The 15735-nt window shown below is 46.0% G+C and overlaps 2 long non-coding RNA genes across 2 annotated transcripts in view; one reads left to right on the top strand and one right to left on the bottom strand.

Annotated features, from left to right (window-relative positions):
* LOC311441851 overlaps positions 1–15735 on the top strand; it is a 37229-nt gene that overhangs the window by 20380 nt on the left and 1114 nt on the right. The window lies entirely within an intron of this gene.
* LOC311441856 overlaps positions 14206–15735 on the bottom strand; it is a 613063-nt gene continuing 611533 nt past the window's right edge. Inside the window, exon 3 of the long non-coding RNA XR_014696285.1 lies at positions 14206–14490. This is a non-coding gene — a long non-coding RNA (uncharacterized lncRNA). The remainder of the gene's footprint in view (positions 14491–15735) is intronic.

Consider the following 15735-nt stretch of genomic DNA (forward strand, 5'->3'; position numbering starts at 1 on the left):
AAATAACAGCTATGTCTCCACCAACTAACAAAAAAGAAACACAGACTTTCCTAGGTGTTGTGGGGTTTTGGAGAATGCACATCCCAAATTACAGTCTGATTGTAAACCCGCTCTACCAAGTAACCCGTAAGAAGAATGAGTTTGAATGGGGCCCTGAACAACGACAAGCCTTTGAACAAATCAAGCAGGAAATAGTCCATGCAGTAGCCCTTGGGCCAGTTCGAACAGGACCAGATGTAAAGAATGTGCTCTACACTGCAGCCAGGGAGAACGGCCCCACCTGGAGCCTCTGGCAGAAAGAACCTGGGGAAACTCGAGGTCGGCCCCTGGGGTTTTGGAGTCGGGGATACAGAGGATCTGAGGCCCGCTATACTCCAACTGAAAAGGAGATATTGGCAGCATATGAAGGAGTTCGATCTGCTTCGGAGGTGGTCGGTACTGAAGCACAGCTCCTCCTAGCACCCCGATTGCCGGTACTAGGCTGGATGTTCAAGGGAAGGGTCTCTTCTACGCATCATGCAACTGATGCTACATGGAGCAAGTGGGTTGCACTGATTACTCAGCGGGCTCGAATAGGAAACCCCAGTCGCCCAGGAATATTGGAAGTGATTATGGACTGGCCAGAAGGCAAATACTTTGGGATATCATCAGAGGAGGAGGTGGGTCGTGCTGAAGAAGCCCCACTGTACAACCAGTTACCAGAAAATGAAAAGAAATATGCCCTGTTCACTGATGGGTCCTGTCGTATTGTGGGGAAGCATCGGAGATGGAAGGCTGCTGTATGGAGTCCTACACGACGAGTTGCAGAAGCTGCTGAGGGAGAAGGTGAATCGAGTCAGTTTGCAGAAGTGAAGGCCATTCAGCTGGCTTTAGACATTGCTGAACGAGAAAAATGGCCAGTTCTCTATCTCTACACCGATTCATGGATGGTAGCAAATGCCCTGTGGGGATGGTTACAGCAATGGAAGCAAAAGAACTGGCAGCGTAGGGGCAAACCCATCTGGGCTGCTGCATTGTGGCAAGATATTGCTGCTCGGGTAGAGAACCTGGCTGTGAAAGTACGTCACGTAGATGCTCATGTGCCCAAGAATCGGTCTACTGAAGAACATCAGAACAACCAGCAGGTGGATCAGGCTGCTAAGATTGAAGTAGCTCAGGTGGATCTGGATTGGCAGCATAAAGGTGAATTATTTATAGCCCGATGGGCCCATGACACCTCAGGCCATCAAGGTAGAGATGCAACATACAGATGGGCTCGTGATCGAGGGGTGGACCTGACCATGGACGCTATAGCACAGGTTATTCATGACTGTGAAACATGCGCTGCAATCAAGCAAGCCAAACGGTCAAAGCCTCTTTGGTATGGAGGACGATGGCTGAAATATAAATATGGAGAGGCCTGGCAGATTGATTACATCACACTCCCTCAAACTCGCAATGGCAAGCGCCACGTACTTACAATGGTGGAAGCAACCACCGGATGGCTGGAAACATATCCTGTGCCTCATGCCACCGCCCGGAACACTATCCTGGGCCTTGAAAAGCAAGTCCTATGGCGACATGGTACCCCAGAAAGAATAGAGTCAGACAATGGAACTTATTTCCGAAACAACCTTATAGACACTTGGGCCAAAGAACATGGTATTGAGTGGGTGTATCACATCCCCTATCATGCACCAGCCTCCGGGAAAGTTGAACGATACAATGGACTGTTAAAGACCACATTGAAAGCAATGGGCTCTGGGACATTCAAAAACTGGGATACGCATTTGGCAAAGGCCACCTGGCTAGTCAATACTAGGGGATCTGCCAACCGAGCTGGACCTGCCCAATCAAACCTGTTACGTACTGTAGATGGGGATAAAGTTCCTGTAGTGCATGTAAAAAATATGCTGGGTAAAACAGTCTGGGCTACTCCTGCCTCAGGAAAAGGCAAACCCATTCGTGGAATTGTTTTCGCTCAGGGACCTGGATACACTTGGTGGGTGATGCAAAAGAACGGAGAGGTCCGGTGTGTACCTCAAGGAGATTTAATACTGGGTGAGAATAGCCCATGAACTGAATTGTACTATGTTAATTACTATATAATACTGTGTGTTATCACTACCATGACTGCTATAGGTAACTAATTAGAATGTATGGAAAAGAGTGTAACCTGAGCATGACATAAATGGTATGGAATAAGGGGTGGATAGATGTCCTGGTTTCAGTTAGAACAGAATTAATTTTCTTCCTAGTAGCTGGTGGAATGCTGTGTTTTGGCTTAGGATGAGAAGGGTGCTGATAACACCCCGATGTTTTAATTGTTGCAGAGCAGTGCTTATACCAAGCCAAGGACTCCTCAGACTTTTGCTCTGTCCTGCCAACAGGCAGGCTGGGGGTGCAGTAAGAGCTGGGAGGGGACAGACCCAGGACAGGTGACCCAAACTAGCCAAAGGGGTATTCCATACCATCTGACGTCATGCTAAACAATATATAGGGGTGGCTAGCCGGGGGGAGGGGGCCGGACTGCTCGGGGTTTAGCTGGGCATCGGTCAGCGGGTGGTGAGCAATTGCATTGTGCATCACTTGTTTGTACATATTATTATTAGTAGTACTATTATCATCATTGTATTATTATTACTTTTGTTATTATTATTTTCCTGTCTTATTAAACTGTCTTTATCTCAACTCACGAGCTTCACTTTCCATTTCTCTCCCCCGTCCCAGAGAGGGAGGGGGGAGGGTGAGCGAACGGCTGCGTGGTGTTTAGCTGCCAGCCGGGTTAAACCACGACAACCACTTAAAGAAATTTCAGCTTTGATCTTTAAATCACAGGCAAGGTGGGTTGTAACATCAGTCGTTATATTTGCATGAAAGCAGTTCACTTGAATGCCACAGTGCATCTGAGTAGGGTGTTCTAGCAGAACAAGCTTGTCTGGCACAGCGGTGCCTGATGGCAGTGTGTTTCCTCAGGTGAAGAGGTGCCTGAAGCCCCATCCTATCTAGCCGGCACACAATTATCTGAGAATGAAAGCTGCTTTCCAGTAATTCAGAAAGCCAAGTTACGTCTCAGCCTTGAGCATCTCGGGCTTTTGGGCCTGTCTGTAACATTTGGCACCAGCACTAATACTTTTTTTGGCGTATGTTTAGCGTTTGGGGCCTGTGTCTGGGATTTGGGCCCTGTCTCGAACCACTGGGGCTTTGTCCTGGGTTTTGGAGCCTGCCTCTAGAGTTCAGGGCCTGTGATTAAGCTTTTGGGGTCTGTGTCTGGGGGTCGGGGGGTTGGGGCCGGTATCTGGGGGCAAGGGGGGAGCTGCTTGTAGGCCCTTGGGGCCAGCACTGAGGGGGTTGGGAGCTGACTGTAGACCTTTGGGGCCTGCTTCTGGGGGGGGGTTTGAGACCTGCATCTGGGGGAGAGGTGGGAGCTCTTTGTATTTCTTTGGAGCCTGTGTAGGGAAGGGGGAGTGTGGGGGGGGAGGGGGAAAGGGGAGGGTTGGTTGGGAGCTGCTTGTACACTTGGGAGCTGCTTGTGGCCTGTGTTTGGGGGGGGGCGGTGGGCCTGTGCCTGGGGGAGTTGGGTGGTGCTTGTTCACTCTAGGAGCCTCCATTTGTGGGTCTTTGGGGCCTCCCTTTGAGGGGGAGGGAGTTGGGAGTTGGTTGTACACCTCTGCATCCCATGTCTTGGGGGGGGTGGGGGGGTGGGACCGGTCTCTGAAGGGGCAGGTTGTGAGCTGCTTGTACACCTGTGTCAGGAGGGGGGGGGGGTGGTGTGGGGCGGTGGGTGGGTGGTCGGGCCCGGCTCTGGGGCCAGTGTCTGGGTGGAGTCCAGTTCTTGGGAGGGGGTGGTGGGGTAGGAGCTGCTTGTGGGCAGTTGGGGTCTGCATCTGGGTGTGGTTGGTGCCTGCTTCTGTTGGCAGTTTGGGATCTGCTTGTAGACTTGTGCAGCCTGGGTTTGGGCGCTTTTCTGTAACGTTTGGGGTCTGCATTTTTGCTTTGGGTTGCATCTTGAGCTTTTGAGGCCTAGCTGTAGCATTTGGAGCCTGCGTCTGGGGCTTTTCTGTAGCGTTTTGGTTGTGTATTTGTGATTTGGGGCCTGTATCGTGGGTTTTGCCTTTTTTGTAGTTTCCATCTTTGTGTGTGTGTGTTTCATTGTTGGTTGTCTGGGGTTAGGGGCAGTTTGGGGTTTGGATGAAGGTCAGTGTCATTAGCGTTAGGGGGTTGATGTGATAAATTAGTGGGGGTTTGTTCATTGTCTTTGAGGAATTTGGAGAATCTGCTGAGGAGATAAGGTTGTACAATTTAATGGCCTTTATATGGGGGAGGATTAAGCAAGCAAATAGCAGGAGGGGGTGTTGGGTAAACATCCTTGAGTGAAACCAGACTCCGTGAAATTCCTTACCACAAGACATCGTTTTTGCCGCTTCACTTCCCCCACCTGAACACAAAGCAGAGGAACAACGACCCCCCTCTCAACAATAGACTGCGCAGCCTCAGCCAGTTCAAAAAGTCCCGATAAGCTGGAATTCAACTGCTATAAAACAGCAACCCTGGAAAGGGAAGTTGCGTGCTGTTGCAGAGCGGAGACTCCCCAGCCGCCCAGCGCTGTTTTGTTTGTGCCTGCTTACTTGATTAATAAAACAATTTCAATAGACCAGAAAATTGTGTGGTCTAATTTATAACGATTTGGTGCCGTGACTCGGATGAAGGCAATCTGGTTCAAAGACCTTCGGAAGGGGCGCCCCGCTGATTTCAGCGGCCTTCGCTAGGACTACTTTCATTCAAATCCTTCAATGACGAACCCAAAATTAGACACAAGGAAATAAAACCGGTAAATCCCAGGCAACCTTTGTGCACAAAGCCTGAACGAAGACCCACGGGGTGGGTACGTTTAGGCCAGTGTTCCGTTCGGTTGGGGTTGGGTATCCCGGAACACAACAAACGAGATGTCTGATTGCGGACGAAGCGAGTGTGGACCCCTCGGTAGTGCGGTTCCCACATCCCGTGAGGGACTGGCCCATGAAAAGGGGGAAGTGATCCATGCGTGTGTGTGTGAAGGTGTTCCGGAAGATGGGACAGAAGAAGAGTAAGCCTTCTGGTCCCATGGGTGGGGTAACATCTGATGTTAGGTTACCCCGGGATTAATGATTAAAAATTGGGAGGATTCCCCTTTTAGGCGGGGAAGGAATAAAGTAAAAATGACACATTATTGTGTTGAAGTTTGGGGTGGTAATCAGATTCGAGGAGACCACCTTTACTGGCCTGTATTTGGGTCTTTTGAAGATTGGGTTTGTCAGGCCTAAATATTTATGTAAACTCAAAGGAACCCTTTAGTCTGGAAGAAAGTGAGTATGCGCACCTCTGGATAAATTCAGATACGAGGACGCATCTATATCCTCTAAAAGAAAAAGGAGGGCGGGATAAAAAGAGAAAGGACTTAGAAGTCCCGACACCGCCCCCGCCCTATATTCCACCGCCCGCACCAACAGCTCCCGTCCTTAATAGACTCCCCGAATTAGCTAATCCAGGAGAATCGGAATCGGATCATGAAACACAGGGGCCGGTAACCAGAAGAAGGGCAAGAAATCAGAAATCTGCTTTAAGGGAGGGATTATATCCCCTACGAGAAATAGCGATTGGGCGGACCCCAGCCAGGAATGGAATATGTGGCCATCCCCATTAACTCCGGGGATGTCCGAGATTTTAAGAAAAGGACAGGAGGAGGGTAAGTGAGCTTTAATGGCAACTGGCATAATGTTTGCAGCTGCTGAGGAATAATTCTAACTGGAATAATAACTGTATATTGTATATATAAAAGCCCGGGCATTTTTGTTAAAGTATTATTTTATACATATGTTAATATGTAAATATGTAAATATAAGAACTGCCATTGAGGTGTATGTCTATGGGAACAAAATTTGCCCAGGCATATTATCGGCTCATCAGGTTTAAATGTCCTCAGTGCAATTGTCAACAGGCAGTTAATTTACAGTGGTCTGATTTTACTTGTGTATCTATATATTGTGGATTTTGGAGGGATTGGGATTGACTAGTAAAGAGCTTCTAGGAAAACAGTGGAATATTAACCACTGTAGATTACAATAGGAAAAGTTCAAAGCAAAGAAATCCCGAGGAAAAGCCCTCTAGGATGTATACTAACACATTGGAGGGATATAGTGGGGTGAGAGGGTACAGAAAGTAAAAGAACTCTTATCAAATATTGTAATCAATGGTGGCCACTTTATAAACTAGAGGATGGAGCGGAGTGGCCCCTAAATGGAACTATTAATTATAACACCATATTACAGTCAATGTTGTTTTTGTGGAAAGAAGGAAAATGGGATAAAATATGGTATATTGATTGATATGTTGTTTCAGTATCTTGGAGGGAAAAGGTATGGAATTAAGTTGGACTCAGACTGAGCCTTTGGTGCTGGTATTAGAAAAGTACGGGCTGGAGAAAGATAAAGGAAGTGTTAAAAGGGTTGCTGAAGGTGTTAAAGGTGTGGCATGTAGTATTTAACAGAGCTGTTTGAAATTGAATGAGCAGGGAAAGGTGATGTAGGCATTATCTAAGTAACAGTCTAGAAATTTTGGTATATTTGCATATTTGCTGTGGTGTTTGTTCAGTTTCCCAAGCATCGGGGAGGGGGGAACAGCCTGCTCCACCAGGGGCCTCTCCAGCGGCTGCAGGGGGGCTTCGGCTCCAGCGCCTGGAGCGCCTCCTCCCCCTCCTTCTGCACTGACTTTGGTGTCTGCGGGGGGGGTTTCTTGCTCTCCCAACTGCTGTTGAGCAGCAGGTTTTTGTTTGTTTCTTTGTTTGTTTGTTTTCGTGGATGTGCGCTCACAGAGGCACGGACTGTGTTGCTATGGCTTGGCTCTGGGCAGCAGTGGGCCCCTTTAGGGCCAGATGAAATTGTCCCTTATCTACCACGGGGAGGTTTCTGTTTTTGTTTTGTTTTGCTTTGTTTTGTTTTTTCACGGGGGCTGCCACTGCAGTTTCGCACCCCCACACCCCTCACACCCCCCGAACCTTGCCATCAAACCCAATACACTGGGGCAGCTAAGTCATTACTGACTTGTAAAGTATCAGGGATTAAATTAACTAATGAAACCCTAAATGTGATGGGGGTAGAAGGGACTGGGATAACAGTGCCACTTTTGGGGGATACCAAGCTGAGACTAGGGGATAAAATGATCACTGGGCAATTATTGTATGTATCCAAGGCAGAGACTAACTTGTTGGGAAGGGATTTGATGATTAAATTGGGCATTCAACTAGTAAATTGTTAGACTGGAATAACAGTGTTATTAATGGAGTGCTCTCTGGCCCTGAGAGCAAACATACATGTATATTCACCTCTGACTGGAAAGACCCCGAAAAGGGGGTGGAAGCAACAATATAGGTGGACAATTTTACCTCAGGGGTTTACAGGGCCACCTATCTATTTGGGTAAATTCTAAAAAAGATTTTGGAGCAATTACAACCTCCCAAGGAGGTATTAATGTTACAAATATGTGGATCATTTTACGGAAAATCGATACTCCCTGATGGGAGAGAAATGCTGAATAAAGTGATAATGAGGCAAATATTAACTGTTTTACATCAGAAGAGTCATTGGGAAGTGCAAGCAATGTGTGATGTTGTTCTAAGAAAGCATGTCTGTGTAGGAATATATACTTTAGGGAAGCACACATGCAGAGGATGTACTATATGTCAAAAGGTCTTCTGTAACCTATCTAGAGGGGGACGGGAGCCAGGGCTTTGACCTTTCCAAAGTATACAGGTAGACTTTACTGAGTTACTTGTTTGTCCTAATTGACCACGTGACTGAATGAGTGTAAAGCTTTACTGCAAGGATTAAAGCAGGCCTTAGAGATTGAGTGGGATTTTCACAGCCCCTGGCACCCCTCCTCTTCTGGAAAGGTAGAGCGAATGAATGGTGAAATTAAGAAACAACTAACAATACTTACACTGGAAACTAAGGCTTCTTGGGTAAAATGCTTACCCCTTGCACTGTTAAACATATGGATGCAGCCCAGAACTGATGTAGGAATTTCTACTTTTGAAATGCTATATGGTATGCCCTATGACTTGGAATTGCCACTTGATCACCCTCAATTCTAATTAAGATTTGGAAAGAGACTTTTTTTAACACCACAATGGGGAAGGCCCCTATGTTGTTTTGCTTACTGCAGAAACAGCCATCCGGACTGCGGAGAAAGGATGGACACATGCCAGCCACATTAAAGGACCCATTTGTGACAAGAAGTGGGAGATCGCTCCAGGAAACAAAGACCTGAAGCTCACATTGCGACGAACTTGATAGGTACCGTGGGTTAAGGTAGAGGCTCTCCCCTGAAGAACGCTACTGCTGCCGAAAAGAACTAAAACCTCGTAGTTGGCTGCAACCCAACTGACGAGTGAGGCAGAGGAGTGAATAAGTGGGGAAAGAAATGGGCCTCAGCCATTCCTATTGGTATTTGGGGGTTCTCGCAGTGATTTCATCCTGCATAGCGACTCAACACCACCCCCACCAACCTTTTAAATGGACTTTAAGTCGATTCGAAGATCAACAGGTTATTGCAACCCAGATAACATCGGGGGGGGCAAGCTTTACTTCTACACTATGTCAGCTGATCTCGAGGCCCTGATGCTGGGAATATATGGGATTTTATTTCTGCCCAAGTTCTAACCTGGGAAAGGGGTACTGTAAATGCCTGAATGTGTATTATTGTGCATACCGGGGGTGTGAAACCATTGCTACAGACTGGACACTCGGGGCTGGTCAGGATAAATTCTTACAAGTGGGATATGGGCTGCAAGGTTGTAAGCGACAATTGGATCCCCGTTACAGGTGGCGAGGGCATGGGTATACAGGAACCTTCCACGGAAATAAAGAAATTTGCAAGGTTCTATATATAAATATAACAAACTCGGACGATACTAGCTGGGTACTAGGAAAAATGTCAGATTTTACGAACACGGAACAGATAGGGGAGGACTCATACTAATAAAGAAGGAAAAACCCGAGACTTCCAAGGTAGTCGGGCCTAATAAAGAGTTACTAGGGGAAGGTTTGGTTGTCCAGACTGCAAAGATACCTGGGACTGCCCAACCTACTACAGTGTTTTCTAGTAAGTCGACAGAGTTATCCTTTCCCACACTGCTTCCAAACATTGTGAAAAAAGAAAGGGGTTGTACCCAAGAGTAGTATGTGGAAAGTTATAAATGCTAGTTCCCAGGTACTAAATCAAACTAATCCTGAGATAACTGAAGGGTGCTGGCTATGTGTAAGTGTTAAGCCCCCATATTATGAAGCTATAGGAGATATGGGGAGGTCAGAATATTCAAATGAGTCAAATCCTTCCAAGTGCAGTTGGGGTCACGAAATCAGGATAACTTTGACTCAAGTTATGGGAAAAGGTAGATGTATCGGCACAGTTCCAAGAGATAAAAACGATTTGTGCCGTGCCACTGAAAAAAAATGGACCAAACACATAAATGGTTAATTCCTGCAAATAACACTAGGTGGGTATGTTCATCGTTGGGAGTCACTCCTTGCCTATCTTTAAAATTGTTTAACACATCTTATGATTTTTGTGTACAGGTGGTCATTATACCAAGGATTCTATACCACACTGAAGAGTATATGTATACCCATCACACAGTGGCTGAATACCATCTGGTAAAGAGGGAGCCTATTACGGCCGTCACCTTAGCCACTTTAATGGCCCTCGGGGCTGCAGGTGCAGGAACTGGAATTGCTTCCCTGATAAAACAAAGCCAGGAATTTACTTCTCTACGCATTGCCATAGATGAAGATCTGGCCCGTATAAAGCAATCAAAAACAGCTCTGGAAAAATCAGTTAGGTCATTATCCGAAGTGGTACTCCAAAACCGTAGAGGGTTAGATTTGATTTTCTTACAACAAGGAGGACTGTGTGCAGCCCTACGTGAAGAATGTTGTGTATATGCAGATCATACTGGGGTAGTAAGAGATACAATGACTAAATTGCGGGAAGGATTAGAAAAACGCAAAAGGGAAAATGAGGCTTGTCAGAATTGGTATGAATCCTGGTTTAATTACTCACCTTGGCTTACTACCCTGCTATCAACCATAGCGGGGCTCTTGTTGTTACTTACATTAGCACTGACTTTTGGACCATGTATATTCAATCGAGTAATCACAATTGTGAAAAGCCGATTAGAGGCAGCTCATCTTATGCTCGTGCATGCTAAGTATGAATCTCTTGAGCAGGAGAAGGACGACGCAGAAATTTTGATGCTCAGCAAGCAAATATTGCAAAAATTCAATGAACAAAATATCTTAGAAAAAGAAAAAGGGGGGATTGTGATAAATTAGTGGGGGTTTGTTCATTGTCTTTGAGGAATTTGGAGAATCTGCTGAGGGGGTGTTGGGTAAACATCCTTGAGTGAAACCAGACTCTGTGAAATTCCTTACCACAAGACATCGTTTTTGCCGCTTCACTTCCCCCACCTGAACACAAAGCAGAGGAACAACGACCCCCCTCTCAACAATAGACTGCGCATCCTGAGCCAGTTCAAAAAGTCCCGATAAGCTGGAATTCAACTGCTATAAAACAGCAACCCTGGAAAGGGAAGTTGCGTGCTGTTGCAGAGCGGAGACTCCCCAGCCGCCCAGCGCTGTTTTGTTTGTGCCTGCTTACTTGATTAATAAAATAATTTCAATAGACCAGAAAATTGTGTGGTCTAATTTATAACAGTTGATAATAAGGGTTAGGGTTGTGGTTAGAGTTGTTAGGTTTAAGGGGAATAAGGATTTCAGGGTAAGGGGATCAAGGTTGTGGGAAGAAAAATGTCGTTTTTGCGCAGTTACATCCTGTAGAGGGAAGGAAGGTGGTATTGAGATATGCTTGCAGAGATAAGACAGCTTTACAGTGTGAAATGAGTTCATCTGATTCGTGTCAATATGGAACAATGCTAGGGCCGCATGATATGATGAAATGTGACCTTCTGTTTTACATACCCTTCTATAACCACAAGACTAAGAAAACCAGAGTGGTTAGTGTGTATAGTTCTTGTATCTTACAAAGGAATGGTCCAGCAATTCGGGTCAATAGGGGATAAGAGAACAAAGGGGTTTCAGAATAACTACTAACTATTACAACTGCTTCATGGGACACTATGCAAGTGTCTGACATCCAGCCAAGATGGACAAAGGAGAAGGACAAGGGAAAAGCCTGGGAGGAAGACTACAAGCTTTCAGCATGAGAGACCCCCAGAGGGACCACCGGAGACTGATAACGCCTGCACCAGTGGGAGGGTTTGGATTCTGGGAACTAATTAGAATAACCCTGCCTTTTGTAGAAGTAGTAATGAATATGTATTAGCCTAGCAGCATAAAAACCAGACGCCTGATGTAACTTGTGTGCGTCTTGGTGGAGCAGAGACTCCTGGCGCACCCAGCGCTGCTTGCTTACCTCTATTCATTTAATAAATTGTAAATTTCAATTGCAATCCTATTTGGGACCCAGTCATTTATTACAAGTGGGGACTCGTCCAGGAGGGCTTTGGTTCCTGATTTCTGGTTTGATCTAGGAGAGGCACCCCCACCATTTGGTGGCTGCTGTTTGAGTCAGGTCGGAACTAATGGCATCTTGAACCTGAATAAAGGTAAGCAAAGTTTCTGATTCTTTTTTTCAGCTCCCTTGCCAGCTGCAGCACTGTATTTTGCCCGTAATTCTGTGTGTGAAGATCCGAACGAAGATGACGGAGTCGTAAGCATTTAAAGCGTATACCGTTCGGTTGGGTGGGGTTCGGTTGCCTGTGTGTGTAAGAGTGTGACTGAGATGGAACTTAGTTCTGAAGCGATTGTGGAGGTCTTCTAACCGCGGTTCCAATCTCCTGCGAGGGACTTGTCCGGTGAAGGACCGAAGGGATTCCTATAGGATTTGTGGGTGTGTGATAGGTCCTCGACCCCCTGCAAGACACTCTTACTAAGGTAACCAAGGGCTGTGGGAATTGCCATAGTAAAATTCCTAGATGGGTCAGACAAAATCGAAGACCAGGGACCAGAAGAAAGGGAGCAAATTACCAGTCATACCACCAGAAAGTCCATTAGGAATAACGATTAGAAATTGGAATGATAGGGACCCCAGAAAAGGAAAAAGTAAATTAAAAATGGTCCAGTATTGTGTGATAGAATGGCCAAAGGAGCCTTTAAGACCACATGTCTTTTGGCCTGTTTTTGGATCCTTTGAAGACTGGATTTGCCAGGCCTTAAATATCCATGTTAATTCAAAGGAACCTTTTAGCCAGGAAGAAAGTGATTATGCAGGATTATGGATGAGGAGGACTTCCCGTCCTTTTCCAGCCTCAATATTTACACTAAAAGCAGATAAGAAATTTGAAGAACAAGAAGAACAGGAAAAAGAAAAAGGTGATAAACGTGAGCCATTGGATAAGCTACCACCTCCATATCCTAACAATCCACCCCCGGCGGCTCCCCCTCCGGTGGCTGTGATATCTCCACCAGTACCACCGTTGCCCCAGCTTCCACCACCAACAGCACCAGAATTAGACCAACCTCCGGCTGCATGCACGAGAAGTAGGACTGCCGTATCTGAGAGAGCTTCTCTATATCCCTTAAGGGAGGTAACTGGTGTATAACTGGTGTGCGTCTTGGTGGAGCAGAGACTCCCAGCGTACCCAGCACTGTTTGCTTACCTCTATTCATTCAGTGAATTGTAAACTTTGATTGTAATCCTATTTGGGACTTTTATTATTTATTATAACAGACAACCTTGTAAAACGCAGACAACCAGAATCCTTACAGCAATTAGGTGGAAATCACGGCGTAAGAAACATTACCACCTCAAAGAGTAAAAACCTCAAAAGAAATGTGACTTTGGCCAGCAGCTGTGTATTTTCTGTGAAGCACCAGCTAGATTATGAACCTTGAATAGCACAGTTAAAGGGGAAACAGGGGAGGGTCCCAGTCCTAGGCAGAAAAAAAAAAGTGTATAAACTGTGTATGGAATTAGTAGGCACCCTCCTGCTTGTGGGACACCCGCCATTGTAATCTCGAATAATAATGCTACTGTACTGAGATCCTCAACTCAGCCTATGCTATTTGCTACAGATTGATTCAGGGTTTTAAGGTTTCAGGGATTGGGCACTAGGGTTGGGTTTCAGGGTAAGGGGTTTCAGGGTTTATGTTTAGGATTTTAAGGTTTTTAGGGTTGGAGTTTTAACGGTTAGGATTTTAAGGATTTGGGGGTTAGGGTTTTAAGGGTTTCAGGGTTAGCGTGTTAGGGTATTAGAGTTTTTTGGGTTGTAGTGTTGATATGTTTTTTAGGGTTAGAGTCTTAAGGTTTTATTTTTGGTCAGTTATTTACGGTTAGGGTTTTAAGATCTTATTTTTTTTTTTTTTTTTCAGGTTAGGTTCTCCAGGGCCAGGGTTTTGAGTATGCTAATTTTGGGGGTTTGGATTTTGAGCACCTTAATTTTTGGGGTTAGGCTTTTGTGTGCCCTAATTTTTTGGGATAGGCTTTTGAGCATTCTGAGTAGTTGGGTTAGGGTTTTGAGCATCTTAATGTTTTGGGTTTGGGTACTGAGCATCCTATGTTTTCAGGAAAGGGTTTTGAGCATCTTAATGTTTCCAGGATAGGGTTTGGAGCATCCTAATGTTTTTGGGTTAGGGCTTGGAGCGTCCTAATGTTTTTGGTTTAGTATTTGGAGCGTTCTAAATTTTCGGGATAGGGTTTTGAGCATCTCAGTGTTTCCAGGATAGGGTTTTGAGCGTCCTAAGTTTTTGGGATAGGTCTTTGAGCTTCCTAATGTTTTCCAGATAGGGTTTGGAGCGTCTTAATGTTTTGGGTTTGGGTTTTGAGCGTCCTAATGTTTTTGGGTTAGGGCTTTGAGCGTCCTAATGTTTTTGGGTTAGGGCTTGGAGCGTCCTAATGTTTTCGGGATAGGGTTTGGAGCGTCCTAAGTTTTCGGAATAGGGTTTGGAGAGTCCTAATGTTTTCGGGATAGGGTTTGGAGCGTCCTCGTGTTTTCAGGATAGGGTTTTGAGGGTCCAAAGTTTTTGGGTTTGGGTTTTGAGCGTCCAAAGTGTTATAAGTTGTCCCCTTAATTAATTTTCAGAGAGCATTGTATTAATCATAGAAAGGAATTTATTGAGTGAGCAAACATCAAGCAAAACAGCACTGGGCGGCCAGGGAGTCTCAGCTCCGCCAACGGCACGCACCTCACCCCCGCCAGGGTCCCTTTTTATATCTTGCTAATTCCAGGATTACGCAGCACATCCTGGTATATTCTGCGACTGCGCGCACTGTTGCTAGGGGGTCGTCTCTGTCCCTCTGGTGGTCGTGAAGATGAAGGCCGTAGTCTTCCTCGGCATTGTGGTTCAACTTCTTTTATTATTTGGTCATGTTGGCCCAGCGTGAGACAGGAAGGCAGGATGTTGATACACTAGTTTAGCAACTTATCAGGAGATGGTTACATGAGCTTTGCAACAGTGTCTTTGAACAAAAGAGGCAACTGAGATGCAGAAGGAGAATGGGTTGGGGGGTCTCTTTTTTGTTACGTTAAGCAAAAGAATTTTCATTGTGTCTAGGCAAGCATTATGCAGCTCCTTACTTCAGCAGGGAGCTTTCGCAACTCCCGCTCCTCAAACAGAACTCCTTGTTTTCATAATACAAAAGACAATGAACAAACATTTATGGTGTTTTATTTATGGTGTTATGGTATGTTACACTAAGTTTTTGGGTTAGGTTTTTGTGCATCTTAATGTTTTGGGGTTATGGTTTGGAGCGCCCTAAGTTTTTGGGCTAGGGCTTTGAGCATCCTAACGTTTTGGGTTGGGTTTGGGTTTTGAGCATCCTAAGATTTTGGGTTAGGGGTTTTAGGCATAGGTCTTCAGGGGTTTAGTGTGGTAAATAGTTTGGGTTAGGTCTGTAGGGGTTTCGAGTTTTTTTTTGATGTTGGGGCTTGAGGCTTTTTTTGTAAGGGCGGTGAGGGTTCCAGTGAGTGCTGGTAAATGCAGTTCTCGAGCACTTGGCCTGTGATTGGCCATGCCGGCTGTCCGGGGAATGCTGGTAGGTGTAGTTTTCCGGCACTGGGAGGCCATGTTGGGTGCCCAGAGCATGCCGGGAGATATAGTTCTCGGGACTCCGGACTTCCGGGAGGCCATGTTGCGTACCCATGGTATGCCGGGAAATGTAGTTGTCGGATTGGGGACTTCCGGGAGGCCATGTTGAATGCCCAGAGCATACCGGGAGATGTAGTTCTCGGGAACTAGGGTTAGGGTTGGGGCTAGGGCTGGGGCTAGAGTTAGGGTTTAGGGTGAGGGTTGGGGGTTATTGTTAGCGTTAGAGGGTTAGGGTTAGGCTTAGAGGGTTATGGTTAGGGATAGGTTAGGGGTACGTTTAGGGGTTAGGGTAAGGGTTAGGGGTTGGGGGTTAGGAGTTAGGGGGTTAGGGGTTGTGGTTAAGGTAAGGGTTAGGGTGAGAGTATTAGGGTTAGGGTTCGGGTTCAGATTAGGGTAAGGGTAAGTGTTAGGGTAAGGCTAAGGGTAAGGGTTAGGGTAAGGCTTAGGGTGAGGATAAGGTTTAGGTTTAGGGAAAGGATTAGGTTTAGGGTAAGGGTTGGGGTAAGGGTTAGGGTAAGGGTAAGGGTTAGGATTAGGTTTAGGGTAAGAATAAGGGTAAACTAGTGGTTAGGATAAGGTTAAGGGTTAGGGTAAAGGTTTTCATTTTTTAAAGCTG

Source organism: Aythya ferina (genome assembly GCF_964211825.1).
Source record: "Aythya ferina genome assembly, chromosome: 10".
Taxonomy (NCBI): domain Eukaryota; kingdom Metazoa; phylum Chordata; class Aves; order Anseriformes; family Anatidae; genus Aythya; species Aythya ferina.